Source organism: Phaseolus vulgaris, chromosome 10, assembly GCF_000499845.2.
Source record: "Phaseolus vulgaris cultivar G19833 chromosome 10, P. vulgaris v2.0, whole genome shotgun sequence".
NCBI classification, from domain to species: domain Eukaryota; kingdom Viridiplantae; phylum Streptophyta; class Magnoliopsida; order Fabales; family Fabaceae; genus Phaseolus; species Phaseolus vulgaris.
Window position 1 is genome coordinate 38229943 of NC_023750.2, and position 17278 is coordinate 38247220.

Sequence of the window (17278 nt, forward strand, 5' to 3'; positions counted from 1 at the left end):
TAATTTTGATTAAGCGAAAATGGTCCAGTGCTGAAGAGGATCAACTTAGCTTGCACGAAATAATTTAGATTAAGTGAAAACGGTCCAGTGTTGAAGGGGTCTAATTTAGCTTGCACGAAATAATTTGGATTAAGCGAAAATGGTGTGTTGAAGAGGTCCAATTTATCTTGCACAAAATAATTTTGATTACTTCACACCCACATCATGCTCATGCATCACCCTTCTCAAGCACTGCACTTTTCACAGTACGTCAAAATACGGAAATGTAGTGTGTGTGCAAAAACATTGTGACAGGTCACCATATTTTCCTTCAGAGGTCACCACTAATTTCGTACCACTTAACAACAATTTAGTTATGTTTGTTATTTTAAATTGTCATAGGTCAACACACTTTTTCCTTCAGAGGTCACCACTTATTTCCTTCCAGGTCACCACCAAGTCTGACATGAGCCAAGTCCATATGTGATTGCACTTCTTCACATCCATATAAGTGGGCCCATCCTCCCTCACTTCACGCTCACATCATGCTCATGCATCATCCTTCTAAAGCACTCCATTTTTCACAGTGGGTCAAAATACAAAAATGTAGTGTGTGTGCAGAAACTTTGTCACAGGTGACCACATTTTCCTTCATAGGTCACCACTTATTTCCTACCAAGTCACCACCAAGTCTAACATGAGCCAAGTTCAGTTGCGTTTTTAATTGTTCACATAGATATAGGTGGCCCACTCCTCCCTCACTTGACACCCACATCATGCTCATGCTTCGCCCTTTTCAAGCACTACACTTTTGACAGTGGGTCAAAATACGAAAATGTAGTGTGTATGCAAAAACATTGTGACAGGTCACCATATTTTCCTTCAGAGGTCACCACTAATTTCCTACCACTTAACAACAATTTAGTTATGTTTGTTATTTTAAATTGTAAATATGATTAATTTTTCAGAAACATTAAGTTCAACTTTTGGATCCAATGTTGCTTATGCATAGTATCATTAACTATTTTCTTTCTCGCTTGGATCCTTGTTGTATATATCTTAGCCAAAGAGTTCGTAAAAAAGGGACCAAATTTTCTACCTTAACTTAATATTCTTCATTTTACAATTATTTTAGTGCACCAAATTGGTGAAATGTAAATATTTATAAGTTTCTTTTCACTCCGTCCAATGAAGTCAGAACCAAGACATCCTTCATCAAGGACGGTCATAACAGTTACCTTCCAAAGTATATGACACCTGCTAATGCACCCTTTAGGTTGAATACAAATAAAACCACTTGTAGAAAACCATGTCATCATAATCGAAAATGATGGAAAGTAATATTAACTGTAATTAGAACCCCTGCTGCATGTGATGCTACAACAATATTGGTCTTCATTTTTGGCATTAAAATTTGTAACATTGTTCAAATGAATGCAAGTCTATATAAGACATTGTGTTTGTACATTTCTGAATGCTCATGGGACCCTTACTACATCTTTTAATATGTACTTCATACAACATTTACAAAAATTCATTGAACAACTACATACACATTTCATTACAAAGTGCATGTAAGAACTTGTTGACATCCTCTAAGACATCTAACAAATAAGTACACAATTGCACAACATGAAACTTCAGATCCAGCGGACTCTGAACTCTTTTGTGTTCAAGAGTTTAATTGCTTCAAGACACTTTTGTGTTCTGCATTACGTGCATCTAGCACCTAATTGCAAACCATTTCCTGATGAAATTGTTGAAGTTCGTCTTGAAAAATCATCAAAGTAAATTTTCAATTAACAATAAAACTGACAACTTTTAGTCCAATAGTAAAGGGAACAAATACGTATAGTGTTGTATTCAGGCATCGTCTTCCCCTGATAGTCAACCATACCATTCTAAAGCTCAATATATTTCAAGACCAAAACTCCACAATCATAACTGCATAAATGAAGCACATGAAAATAAATTACATATTCATATGCATCAAAATAAGAATAGTTTTCACTAAAATACTAACCCGTTTGGCTGCATAGGAACTTTTTCTTTCACTACTTTTTATAGGGGGACTATTTATTTCACCGAACTTCTGAAGAATTTTGTACAAATAGTCAACTTGAACGTCCTGCAGCATACAATACAAGAACATTACAAAGGAAATATCAAATTCATGGATTCATTGTTTACTAAACATAATGCTCTAGTCCATAAGAATATCTAACTTTATGTCTCCTCCAAACACCTTATTCACCAACCCACCATCATCATCCTCCAAAGATAATTGTTGACCCACCACTGGCAACCCCACAGCGAAACACACATCAAGAACCTTAAAAGGCATTAAATGTTGTGTTATCCTAAAACAATTATCACTGACACTCCACCTACTAATCATTTCTCGAAGAACGAGACTTGATATGTCCAACTCTTCTTGTAACTGCAACATCCACTCAAAAGGTGTTGCCTCTATTCTTTGGCACTGCAACGATGTCAAATTTCTATTGATTTGAACAATATGTTCAGTTTGCACTTTGTGCCTTACTCGAATCTACAAAATAACCATGAAAGGGAAATGTTTAAATTGAATACAATTTCATATTTTCAAAATTAAATATTAGCAACATAGTAATAATATAAATGAAACCTTCATTATCCTTCCTTCATGATCAAACCTTTGACTGTCATACTTTCCCATTGAACCGGAAGAAGCCATTTCAAAACTGTCCAAAACATGATATATCAACCAATTCATCGAATACAACAACAATTCACTAACTTCTTTTCAACCATAAACCATGAAAAAAATAAACTAGTGAAGAAAGAATGTATTATGTAAATGTGTGTGCAGGAACACCTGATTTAACTCACTTTCTCCCCACCTCATGCCTCACCCCAACCAACACAAAAACTCATTTCAAATTTCCAAAAAAAGTTTCCCTACCTCTGTGCAGGAAGTCTAATGTGGGTCACCACATATTTTTATTAGGGTCACCACATACTGCTACTCTCTAAGTTGAGTGAATTTTGTGCTCACCTGACAGTGCCTCACACTCATGGCCTCTAAAGACCTAATTTAACCTTATTTCTCCCCACATCATGCCCAACACAAACACTCACTTCAGATTTTCACAAAAAGTTTCACTGGTATGTGTAGGAAGTGTAATGGCCCAATGATGACTTTATTGTTTTATGGCCCAATTAGTTGCAAAAGCATACACTAATTATATGGTCTTCGATTATCACATACATTTTCCCCTTTACCTAAGATTAATTTTGATGACCTCTTCCTTGACATGGTTGTTTTGGCCTCGTCATCAATTACACACTAAAAGTGTCTATCTTCACAATGAGTTGGACAATGACATTTAGATGAACCAAACTCCCAATTGAGACAACGTTTATTCAATCTCTCTTAGACCAAGGATATTTGCTATCTAAAATACTTCCTCGAAATAGAGGTGGCTTAATCCAAGGAAAAAATTGAGAACTTATGCCTTCGATATCCTAGAAAAAAACAAGCTTAATGGATTGTAAGCTCGTTGACAACCACATGAGTTCAAATCAAAAGTTAGCAAAGCAAGGTCAGACAAATTCAAATCCTAAAATGTATTGGGAAACGATTGGAATACTCATTTGCCTTAACAATTACCAAACTCCTTTGTTCAATGCTTAGAGCATACAATTTATATGCTCGAGCTTCAGGAGTGTCAAATAAAAATATCAATTTTATATCGACCTATCTAGTAAAGGACCAGTCTTTCTTTTTCTCTTCATTTTGTGGTCATTTCATGTAAAAATTCAGATTTAAGTGTAAACATTGGGTGAAATAACCACAATACCAACACCTCAACATTGATGGGAGAAAAGGTTCAAACTTGCTTGAAGAGGAAACTCGAACTAAAGCTGAATCGTGAAAGCATACTACATGTTAGTGTCTCTATAATAATTGTTGTAACAATCGTGAAAGCATACTACATGGTCTAATTCATTTTTCTCGTGCACTGACAAACCAACTCTTTGCAAGGAATTTTTAGAACATGACAATACTACTTAACAGTCTACACCACCATCAAAATAACACAAATAACAGAAAATCACACAAGATCATCACACAACATCAATGTTTCACTTTATAAATCAATGATTAAAAATTATATTACCTTTATCACTCAACCACCGTTAAAACCAATGATTAAAAATTGTATTAACTTTATCACTCAACCACCGTGAAAAGAGACGGACAGGTCTCCTTGCAAACACCGATGACGACATTGAAGACCTAGAGGAGAGCACCAAGGCACTAACTGAACGACAACACCAAGCCACTGGAGAACTCAAGGAGAAAAGCACGGAAGCACGGGACCGACAATCGGAAAGTGAAAGAGAGAAGTGAAAGACGAAAGGCGAAAGTGAAACAACACAATTCTAAACCTAATTTCACAATCCTAAAATGTTTTAAACTTTTCAAAATGTTTCCTGGGTCCCCCATAACAAATATAATATTAATATTTTTGTCAGCTGTATATAAAATATCCTGGATCAACGTTGCTAACCGTAACCACATTTTCCTTTGTTATTAGTAAAAAACCAACCATCTAAGGACCAGAATCCCAATTTTTTAATACTATTACTTTAATACTTTTTTATAAATAGATACGTGAGAATAAAGAACGAGCAGAACAGAATTGAGGAGCAGAGGAAATATTAAAACAAAACAACGGAGGTGAACGCGAGCGGGAGAGGCGGCGAGCGGTGGCGAACGGAAGCGCTTGCGAACACGGGTAGTGGCGAGTGCGACGGCGTCGAGAGTGAGCGACGGCGGCGAGCCATACGAAGGAGCCGCACAGGTGACGGTCCCCCGTCCGAGTCAGCTAAATTTCCCTTCCAAACTCGTTGAATCGTAAGAGTTCGGAAGTTTACTCGCGATCTTAACAATATTGTGTGACAGACATGGCTCTTGCTGATAATGGACGGAAACATGTTCGCTGCGATGAGACGAAGAATAATGAGGTGAGTTTCATTCCTTTTAAATATTATTGTGTAAACCTCTGGTGCTACTTCATGGATAACCATGCTCTGTTCAAAATGAAAATGGCGAGATGAGTTCGAACCAGAATATGATATGAGCATGATTTTCGTGTAAAAAAGAAAATAAAAATAATAATTTATAAGAATATTTGGTGTATGTTTTTAGTAAAGTATGATATGAGCATCCGTGGTGTGTTGATTTTGCTATGTAGATAGCAAAAAGTGGGATGTGCGTGCGCAAGAAATGGGTGGTGAAGAACATACTTGCCTGGGCCTGGAGGACCATAACTTTGAACCACATCAAGATCAAGAGGGAATTAGTTGCTCCTCCTACTAACTAACTCCTCAACATTCAAATAATACGTCATTATGTGTCTTTAATTTATTTTTGTTTTTTAATTTAGACCGTAGAAACACTTAGTTGTTATTTTATGCAGTTATGTTGAAGATATAATATGAAGTATGCTTTTTTTTAGTCAAATTTAATTTATGTATCTTGCAAAAGTAGAGTTGAGTATTTTTTTTTATATGCGTTCGTAAAATTCTGGAATGATACATTTCTGTGAAATGTTTAATTGAATGGAAATAAAATTGAAATGTATAATTGTTATTGTTTAATAGTTTTTGTTTATAAAAATGATTTTCAACTCTAACATAACTCAGTATTTTGTTCTGTTTGTAAATATTTATCAAATATGGTGATAGTGTGTTACATAAAAATATAAGAGATATTATATGTGGAAAGATTTAACAAAAGTATAGGAGAAAATGAGAAAAGATTTTGAAGACGATAGAGAAAAACGAGAAAATGAGGGATGGCAAAGTTGAAAAAATGAAAATTGAAATTTTGAGAATTTGAATGGGTGATGGACAAAATTTGGGATTGTGTGTTGAGAGAGACAGAAAGAGGGTTTAAGATGACATCTACATCATGCAGGAAAGCAACACTGTTGGTGCTCATGTAAAATTCAAAGATATGTCTTAATTTTATATTTCTAAATCTTATTCTATAATAATCTAATTAATTATTTAAATTTTAGTTATCAATTATTCTATATATATTTTTTATATATCATTTGTTTAAAAAGATGAGTGTATTCATTTGTAACCTTTGTACAATTGTCATTTTCACCACAAATTCTTTTTAATTAAATACAAGTTATATATAGTCAGCTTGGAACAAATTACATAAATTATATTAGTTTTTTAAATTCTCTTTTATCGTTTTAATATTTTCTAACTATTAAATGGTAATTAATGTATTTAATTGGATAAATTAAGAAGAATATTGTATTTGAATGATAAATTAGTGTATTTAATTTGCAAATATTTATGATTTAAATAAAATAATAATAATAATAATAGAAAATAATGATAACTCAAACAATTTAAATATGCATTAAAAACATCAATATTTACGATGTGACGATTATTTGACATCTCAAACAAGTATAATACCAAAGTGTACAAATGTAGAGAAATAGATTACTTGTCTTCCTTTTTAATACAAGTCATTAATCCGTGTAATGTCCAAAATTAATATATATAATTGTATGAATGCATAGGACAAAAACCGAGTTGACATTCAATAAGTAATATTTCTTTGCCCTCAAAACCTAAACTGCGTAGGAAAAGTCCAAAGAGTGAAGCTACATAGGGTCTTTTTGTCTCTGTCCACGGGCATATGTATCAATACATTATTATTATTATTTTTGTCTCAACTATTATGATTGACCAACGCATTAACCTTAACGAAGTCCAATTGACTAATAATTAAATAAAGTCATTTATAAAATTAATCATAATCTGTATTTAAACATTAAAAAACATTTTAAATAAAATTATAGCAATATAAAAAAAATTCAGTTAAAAAATATGCTTACAATAAATATTTATTTTATTCAACAATATATTTAATTGAGACGGTAAGAATATATGAAGATAGATAAAAAATGATTTCATCTCCTAATCTCTTTTTCTTACGTTAAACAATTATACTCTTCATGTTTTTTTATTTCAGTTATTTAACATCTAAACAAAGCATTACCGTTTTTGGAGAATATTAAATATTGTTATTTAGGATGTTGAGGGTTCCACTTCTCACGTGAGGAAGTTAAATATTCATAGAGCTCTTCCTTATATGTCAATTTACCTTCAGGTTGGTTCATCATAGTTCTGACAAATTCAGAATTCTAAGTAATTAGTTTTTTAAATTCGTTTCATCGTTTTAATATTTTCTAACTATTAAATGGTAATTAGATAAATTAAGAAGAATATTATATTTGAATGATAAGTTAGTGTATTTAATTTGAAAATATTTATTAATCTAATTAATAAATATAAATAGAATTTATCCCATAAATTTTGACACAGAAATATACTAAGCTGTAATTTTACAACGTATGAACTGTACATAAACTTGTTAAAAATATACCTAATTTTTTAGTGTAGTTTGGTTGAAAAAACCAATCCAAAATTACCCAACTATTTTTTTTTTTTTTTAATAATTACCATTTTGGGTGAATATTGAATATTCTTATTTAGTAATAGACAAGTTTCCCCAAATTGGAGGAAGAACAGAAGCAAAACGTGGAAGTGACGTGGAACCCTTCCTTTCATACTTTTCATTCCCACCAATCACAATTTACCTGTTGTCGGATTTGGCTCAACCACAAACCCTAACTAACCAAATAAAACATAAACAATAATAAATAAATAAATAAATAAATAAATAAATAAAACAATAACACGATGAAATATTAACAGAAATCTTAACTTAGGAATTTTAGTCCCTTAGTTCAATTCTTCAGTACAAATCTCCTAACTTATTTATTTTTAAGATTATGTTATTACACGCATGCATAAACTTATTGAATTTAATTAAAATGCACTATTAGCATATTTTACATTATTATTTAATTATAAATTATCAAGTTTTTCGACAAAAAGATATTAATTGTATAGTCATTACTAAAAAAACAACCTTTTAAACTGGGTAATAATATATATATATATATATATATAAAATTATACTATTTCTTCATTCTTAAAATTTCCAGGATTTATAAAATAAAAGATTTTAAATATTTACAAATGAATAGTGATAGCATGAAATTATTTTTGCCATTTTCTTAAAAAAAAACATTAGATTTTGGGAGGATGCTTGGTGTGGCAGTGGTTCTCTATTATCTAAGTATCGCAAAATGTATTTTTTTCATTGGATCAAGGGAAGAAGGTAGCAAAGGTAGGAGGGTTGGAGGATTCAGAGTGGAGGTGACGACTTGGGTGGAGGAGGGCTAGGTTCCAATGGGAAGAGGAACAAGAAAAGGAAATGTACCAGTATATATCCATTGTTCGGTTCAATAAGGAGGTTAAGGATGCTCAGGTATGAGGAGGTGATGCATCAGGGGAGTTCTCGGTAAGATCTGCTTATGCCTGCCTAGCTAAACATGCCTGCAACCCCTATAATAGTTTATTCAAGATCCTCTGGCAAGCCAAAGTTTTTCCAAATGTACTGACAACTGCATGGAGAGCCCTCTTTGATAGGATTCCTAGAAGAACGAGTTTATCTAGAAGAGGAGTGTTAACCCCTTTAAATTGTTTGATGTGCCAAGATTTGGATGAATCCTCGCAACACTTTTTCTTGGTTGTATCATTGTTTAACGGGTCTAGGTTTAAGTGTTTCAGATGGATTGAGATTACGTTTGTCCAACACAATGATTTGATGAGTCATTTTGAGAATTTTGTCTTACCTTAACTATGACTCTCTCAAAGAGAACCTGGTGTGGAAAGGTATGTGGGCAGCAGTTGTGTGGTATATATGGGATCAAAGGAACCATATTTTTTTAGGTAAGGAGAGGTGGATGCGAATGAGATTTCCCGAGGCGTGAGCGATCACTGTCCGTAAGGACTTATCCGCGGTGTATTCGCAAGTCCCCCAGGATACAACAGGGACTTCCCGAAAAATTTTGAGGATCAGAACTAACAAGTTACTCTTAAAAGAGTAAATACACAATAGAACCCAGAAATATAATAATTAAATAAAATAATAAAAGTGAAAAGGGAAAGAGAAGAAGATGAAGGTTGCACGGAGAGTGATACAGGGAAGATGAAGAGGAGAGGAAACGTAAGTAAGAGATGTGTTTCAAGGAGAACGAAACCCCATCTTTATATAGGGAGAGGATCCAAGAATCCGCTACCTCTTCACAACTGAAATCGTGGCACGTTCCATTGACTGACCACCAAAAACGGAGCAACTGCCGGAAGATTGGGGAAACCACGAAGATGAAAGAACGCAGCGAGAGTGAAAGAAGTGAACCTTCCCTAGACGTGCGGCCACAATCCAGGATGTAGAGGGCAACGATACACATCAAACTTGGCATAGATCCAGTAACCGTTCCACTTCCACGATCTACTCCAACGTCCTCGGAAATCGCTAGGGTTTTGCACACGCACTATGTTTTCTTTCGTTTTTTCACAGTCTCTGATTTTTACCATTTTGCAATATATGCAGTTTTACAACAATCCCCCACATATTACAAAAGATAAAACATAGAGATAAAGAAAGGAAAAATAATTCTGGGTTCATCTAAGATGTAATGCATCAGAGTTGGTATAACAAGCTATATGAATCAGTCTTATATTGATGAACTTAACACAGTGTTTTTGGTATAGCAGGCAATATGAACCAAGACACTTAGTATGTGTTAGAGGTTTATTAATCACAATACACCCCCACATTACTTCCTGTTATCACTGTGTTGCGCTACTAGGCCATGTGCCTGCCCGGTATTCATGAGTGCTATAGAGATCTTGCCAAGATCTCATGCACGCGGCCCCACTTGACACTTATATAGGTGATTTCATCAAGTGTATGTTGCAAATCATACACCACTAGGGGTGGCAAAGTGGGGTGGACCGTGCGGGCCGGCCTGCGGCCCGTTGAAAAAAACGCGGGCGGGTTGCTTATTTCAACCCGCTGGCCCGCTTAGGCTTGCCTCGCAGCTTGCGCGGGCCAAGTGTGGGGCGGGGTGGGTTGGCCCGCATAACTTTAAAATGTATAATTTGTTTTTCTACACCCTCATATTTTCTTCATGTAGCCTCATATTTTACATTCCAAAATTTTTAATAACATCTTATTACGCATGTTTCATGAAAATAATATTATGAGACGATTTACCTAATGCATCTAAATAAAAAAAATTCAAATTTTTTATTTAAAATATTATTTTTTTAATAAATATTTCTTATGCAGGCCAACCCAACCTGCTTTTTGCGACCAGGTGCGGGGCGAACCTATGCAGACGGGTTAGCCCGCATTGCCACCCCTATACACCACCCATAAGAGATATGAAAATCTGCATAAAATAACAAGTAACTGTTTTTATATCACAAGATAGATTTACATAATCTGTAAGACCGCTTATTTATTCAAATAGCAGATCCAATAACCATTGTACAATCTAAATTAAAAAACAAAAATAAATTAAAGACACATAATGGCATAAATTCCCTATCTAGCACCATTTACACTTTTATTTCCTCATCTAGCATCTTTTTGTTTTTATTTCCCTATCTAGCACCCTTTTATTTTTTTATTTCCCTATCTAACACCATTTTAAACATAAATAAAAAAATAATAAATTTAAATTTTTTTATAATAAATACAGGACATAATTATAAAAAAAACCAAATTGAATAAGGACTGATATGGACATAAGAGAACAACATGATCTAACAAAAAAATGTTCATATTGTCAAACACCAGAACACACTTAAAGAACCTGTCATAACATTACTGGATTGTGCACTTCTCGTCATTAATTATGTTTCATTTCACACAAACTATTTAATGTATCGATCATTGAAGAAAATATTAAATGAATGATCATCTTTCCTTTTTTTTTTCTTTTTATGATCAATATATACTTATTTAGTATCGCCTTATATCTCTTATCTTTATCTTATTTGGATTTTTTTTTTATATTTTATCTTTATCTTATTTTGTTTTGCCTTTATTTTATATATTTTATGCTTTTAGTTATTATTTTTTTTTCTGTCATTCTTTATTTATTTCTGTTTTTTGTTTTTATTTTATTGTTGTTGTTTTTATTTTCTGGACTTATTTATTTTTGCATTTTTTTCTTCTCATTTTTAAGCGTTAAGTGTAACATTTGCATTAGTTTTTTTTAGGATTTTGCATTTAGGGTAGACACTTCAATAGTATTTGTGTGTCAACTATTAATTAATACTAATTTTCTTTATTTTTTTTATAATTATGTCCTGTATTTTTTACTTGAAATTAACATGATTACATCATCAATAATAATAAAAATTAATATGAATTTATGTTTATAGATTAAACTTTTATGTTGTTGTAGGGTTTAATTTTTTATTTTCTTTATTCTTAAAAAAATAATTTTAAACTGAAAATTTTAAATTTATTACTTTTTTATTTTTATTGTGTAAAAACTCATTTCTTTATTCATTAATTATATTTCTAACTATTTTAAACATTAAAAATATTTATTTTTTAATGTATTCAAAATTAAAATTATCAAATTTTTTTAATTTATTTATTTTTGAAATGATGCTAGATAGGAAAATAAAAAATAAAAGAGTGTTAGATAGGAAAATAAAAACAAAATGGTGCTATATAGGAAAATAAAAACAAAAGAATGTTAGATGAAAAAATAAAAGTGTAAATGGTGCTAGATAGGGAATTTATCCACAAATGACGTATTATTTAAATCTAGGTTATAATTACATGTGATTTAAATCTTGAGGAGTTAATTAGTAGCAGAAGCAGCTGCATCCCTGATGTGGTTGGAAGTTATGGTCCTCCAGGCCCGCGCAAGTATGTTCTTCACTGGGAGTGATGTATAAAATTATCTCAAAGGTGTTGGCAGAAAGGTTCAAGAAAGTTCTTCCGTTTGTAATAGATGAGTGCCAATCTGCCTTCCTAAGGGATAGAGGGATTCTTGACAGTGTGCTCATGGCTAATGAGGTGGTAGAAGATCTCAAGAGGCGTGGTACTAGTGGGCTGTGTTTCAAGGTAGATTTTGAAAAAGCCTACGACTCAGTTAGGTGGGAGTTCCTCTATGATATGTTAAGTAGGATGGGTTTTCACAGTAAGTGGATTCTTTGAATTAAAGGCTGCCTGGTTAGTGCTTCTGTGTCTGTGTTGGTTAATGGGAGCCCCACTGAGGAATTCAAACCCTCAAGAGGGTTAAGACAGGGTGATCCCCTTGCCCCGTTCCTGTTTCTTGTGGTTGCTGAAGGGCTAGCAGGGCTTGTTAGGCAAGCTGTTAAGGCTAACCTTTACACAGGTCTACTCATTGGGAGAAAAGAGGTGGAGCTATGTATGCTCCAGTTCGCTGATGATACTCTGTTTTTTTGCCAAGATGCACTCAATAATGTGATCACTTTAAAGGTCATCCTCAGGGGTTTTGAAATAGCTGCAGGGCTGAAGATTAATTTCTATAAATCTAAGCTAGCCGGAATAAATGTCGTTAGTAGTAAAGTGGGCTGTTATACAAAAATTCTCAACTGCTCTAAGATGGAGGTACCTTTCACCTATTTGGGCATTGAGGTAGGGGGTAACCCGAGATTGAAAAAGTTTTGGGAGCCTATTTTGAGTAAATTGAAATCCAGGCTTAGTGTATGGAAAGGGAGGTTTCTCTCTATGGCGGGAAGATTATGTCTCATCAAATCAGTTTTGGTTGCAGTACCACTCTATTACATATCCCTGTTCAAAGTTCCGGAGGGTGTGTGTAAAAGTATTACCAGTATTCAACGGCGATTTCTATGGGGGTGGGGAAAGGAGAAGAGACCTATTTATTGGGTTAGCTGGGAGGACATTTGCAAACCGAAGGAGGAAGGAGGGTTGGGTGTTAGAGATATCCGAAGGTTCAACCATGTGTTATTGGCTAAGTGGAAATGGAGGTGTGTTTCGGCCGACAAAGGAAGGTGGAAGGACATTCTGGACTCAAAGTACGGACTGGACCACAATTCGGATCATTCTCCTGCAAAATCTCACTCCTACTGGTGGAAAGATCTGCAGAGAGTCTGTAGAGAAGGTGGGGGAGAAGGGTGGTTTCAAAAACAAGTGAGCTGGAAAATAGGTAAAGGGGATAAGGTGAGATTCTGGGAGGATGTGTGGGCAGGAAGTTCTAATCTGAAAGCGCAGTTCCCGAGGTTATTTATGTTGTCTCTCAATCAAGGGCAGAAGGTAGAAGAGGTGGGAGTTTGGGATAATGTGGAGTGGAGGTGGAACTTAACTTGGAGAAGACGCAGATTTCAGTGGGAGGAGATGCAGGTTATGGAGTTAGATAGCCTTATAACTGGGGTAAGTGTTAAGAAGGATGTTGTGGATATCCTGGAATGGCGGAATGAGGATTCAGGTTGTTTCACGGTGAAATCAGCGTATGGGAGCCTAACCAATATGGACAGGGACACGCAAAAAGAAGCGTTTATTAATCTTTGGAAGGTGAAGACGTTCCCTTATGTTCTGCTTACAGCATGGAGGGTGCTGCTGGGAAAAATCCCAACAAGACTCTGTTTGAAAAAGAGAGGAGTGCTGCTAAATTCTTCTTTGTGTGCGCTGTGTGAGTCTGAGGAGGAATCATGTCAACACCTGTTTCTGGAGTGTAAGTATGCTTGGAAGGTCTGGAACCTGTGCTTTAAATGGTTCGGTATTCTTTTTGTCCAACATAATGCCATTGAGACTCATTTTGAGAGTTTTATTCTCACTGCTGGCAGTAAAAAACAAAACTTGATATGGAAAGGTGTGTGGACAACTGTTATTCGATGCTTGTGGGAGCATAGAAATGTCGTGGTCTTCAATGAAGGTGTAGTGGATGTGGATGAAGTGTTCTATAAGGTACAGCTGAAGTCGTGGATGGCGTTGAAGCATAAGGGACTTAGGTTCTCTTATTCGCTCTCTGATTGGGTGTTGAACCCATGGCCCTGTATCAGTAGCTATAAGTAGTCATCTGTACAGAGAGTAGGGAGGGTCATATGGTGGGGTGAAAAGCTGATACATCTAACAAAAGGTTGGGTGTTTGGAAGGGTCCTCGGTGCTCCAGTTGCCAGATGGAAGCTTACGGAAGTCTGCGTAAGGACTACATAACTGGGGGCGTGGTCTGGGATGAATGAAGGCTCGGAAATGAAGGCTGAAGGTGATGTTATTAAAGAGAGGTGCAGGACTAGCTTTGGGTGAAGCAGTTCGGTTTTCCAAGGAAGAGGTGCGTACAGGGACCCAGGTATACGTAGTATCGGGTAGAGACTAGAGTCATGGGTGTGCCTCGTAATATTAGGTGGTAACTGTGGAGTAGTGTAGAAGAGGTGTGTTAATAATAGGTGGTTGTGTCAAAGCTGGAAGTTTCTGACAGTGGAGCTAGTCGGTGGTGGATAGGATGCCATCATAAGCCCCTGGATGGCTAATGCTTTCTCTTGCCAGTGGCAGGTGGTCCTCATGTCTGGAAGATTCAGGAATTTCACGGAAGAATGGATGGTAGTCAAGCTCATTGATATCTCCAACTGGCAGTGATCTCTCTGCTGTGTGAGTGCCTCGATGGAAGTGGAGGAGTTGGCATGATCTCAGCAGGTACATGTGGGTATGGAAGCACGTGCAGACCGGAGTGGTTTTGTGCTGGGGCTTCGAAATCAGGGAGTCCTAGGTGTTGGGCATAGCAGGGGAGATGTAGGATTGTTACTGATATAACGGAAAGTGCAACTTGGAGCAGCCTTTGTTGCAGAGGTTTTTGAGCCCAATGCAGGGCATGTTATGCTGCTGGTTTTTTGTGCTTGTTGGAATTTCAGGTTGGTGTTTGTCATGATTACACCATGCTGCTGGTTTTTTTGTGTTTGTTGGTATTTCAGGTTGGTGATTGTCATGATTACACCATGGAGAGGCGCAACTGGAGTGTGTTATGCTGCTGGGCATGGTTATGGGGCACTTTATTGTTATTGTGTTGGAAAGTGCTATCTTGTTTGCTGTAATGTTGCTCATTCTAGTTATTATAGGCTGTATGTTTAGCAGGTTCAGGGTGATCTAAATAGGTTAGGTGAACACATGATACTTTTCCCTTTTTCGTCCTGTTTAGAACACCTATGGATGTATACGGATTGGGACACCCCTGAAGTGTCCCATTTCTTGCGCATGCACCTTCCATTTGTTGCTATCTGCATAGCAAAATCTGAAAAGATGCACAAGTACCTGTTTCTGGTAATATTTATACTGTTAAAATTTAATCAAACAGCATTTAATGTCACTAGGAAAAACACACAAGTTAATTCATTTTTTTTTATCTTCAATTTATTACTTTCTTTTATGATTTTGGTTTTCAAATTTGCATTTTCGATTTTTTTTTTCTATCTTTCAAGCTTAATTACATATATTTTCTAGTGTGAAGTAATTTTCGGTCTAGTGTAAAATATATAATATAGTTTAATTACACATTTTTTATTCTTTTATATATTTTATCACTAAATTTTTAAGTTAATATTAAACTTTCAATTTTACGAATTTTATTATTTGAATGTTAAAACTACATATAGTATTTTCCCCCCAATTAAGTAATAATGATATACCAAATAATTTATATCAACATAAAATTAATATATTTTAAAAAAATGATGGATTTTTGCAATTATAAAACTTAAAAGATCACTGAAATTGAATTTTTATCTCTTATCATTTAATGTAAAAATGATTAATTTTTAGTATTAATTGATTGTTAACCGGTAGGGACACCCCCTTCAATTTGTCAACTTTGAGTTTGAACGTCATAAATTGGTATCTTGATATTGCAGAAAATACATAATATATATATATATATATATATATATATATATATATGCTCTTAAGAACGTTTCGGAAAGGGACGGTAATAAAGAAAAAATATAATTTTTATTCTTCTAATGAATAATTTCTTTACAGTTGGTGAATAAGAATCTCCACAGATTGTTTTTGTTTCTAAAAGTGATTTTGATTTCGTTAGACGGTACTTTAAGTAAACCTTTTTGCTTACGGCATGGTTAAGAAAAAGTCTTACGAGAACTTAAAATAATAACTTTAATCGAAATAAAAGAATCACATTAAAAGGACGCACCCTTGCTATAAAACAATAATTTGCTCAACTAAATTCGTTTAAGGTTTCAAAAAATAATAATTTTAAATTAAAAATAACTATTATAAATTTAATTTTGGTAATTTTCATAATCCAAATTGAAAACCAAAACAAAATACAACATCTAACATCATCCTCTTGTTACAATATTATTATCAAATATTATTGAACTTCTCTTGTGATTTGAATGTTGAGGAGTTACTTAGTAGGAGGAGCAGCTACATCCCTCTTGATCTGGTTCAAAGCTATGGTCCTCCACGCCCACCCAAGTATGTTCTTCACCATCTATTTCTGGCGCATGCTCCTTCCACTTTTTGCTATCTAAATAGCAAAATCAACACATCACGGATGCTGATACATTACTAAAAACATACAACTAATATTCTAATTCTAATAAATTAATATTTTTATTATTTTATTTTGTTTTTAGTATATTATTATAATTGTGAAGTGCGTGAATTTTACTATTTACGTTTACGGTGTCAAAGAAAAGTTTTCCTTTTTTCAACTTCCTCTTCCCCTAACTCACTCCACACTCATCATTTTTATAGGTTAAATGATATATTCATAATCTCAAATTTTTATACAACTTTCCTAATAATATTATTTTAATATTTTTTTATATAATATTACAAATTTACTTTTTATTACGTATGTTAACTTTTAATCTTATCATATCAATAATTGTATATAATTTTAAGAGTTAAAACTATTATTTTCTTCCTTAGAGTTGAACTCATCTCTCCCACTTTCACTTTGAACAGACGGTGATGTTCGAAAGCATGGGTATCGATGAAGAAGCACGAGAGGTTTACGCAAAAAGATTACAAGTAATGAAAGTCACCTCATTATTCTTCGTCTCATCGCAGCGAACATGCTTCCGTCCATTATCAGCAAGAGCCATGTCTGTCACACAATAACTTGCGAACTCTTACGATTCAACGAGTTTGAAAGGGAAAGTGAGCTGACTCGGACGGGGGATCGTCACCTGTGCGGCTCCTACTCGTATCGCTCGCCGCCGTTCGGTCTCGCTCGCCGCCGTTCGCTCACTCTCGACGCCGTCGCACTCGCCACTGCTCGTGTTCGCAAGCGCTTGCGTTCGCCGCCGCTCACCGCCTCTCCCGCTCGCGTTCACC

The 17278-nt window shown here is 34.7% G+C and overlaps 1 long non-coding RNA gene across 1 annotated transcript; it reads left to right on the forward strand.

Annotated features, from left to right (window-relative positions):
* Positions 1-4851: 4851 nt before the first annotated feature.
* On the forward strand, positions 4852-5493 carry LOC137818837 (uncharacterized). Its single transcript, XR_011082148.1, has 2 exons — positions 4852-4992; positions 5223-5493. It is a non-coding gene; the product is annotated as an uncharacterized lncRNA (long non-coding RNA).
* The last annotated feature ends 11785 nt before the right edge of the window (positions 5494-17278 follow it).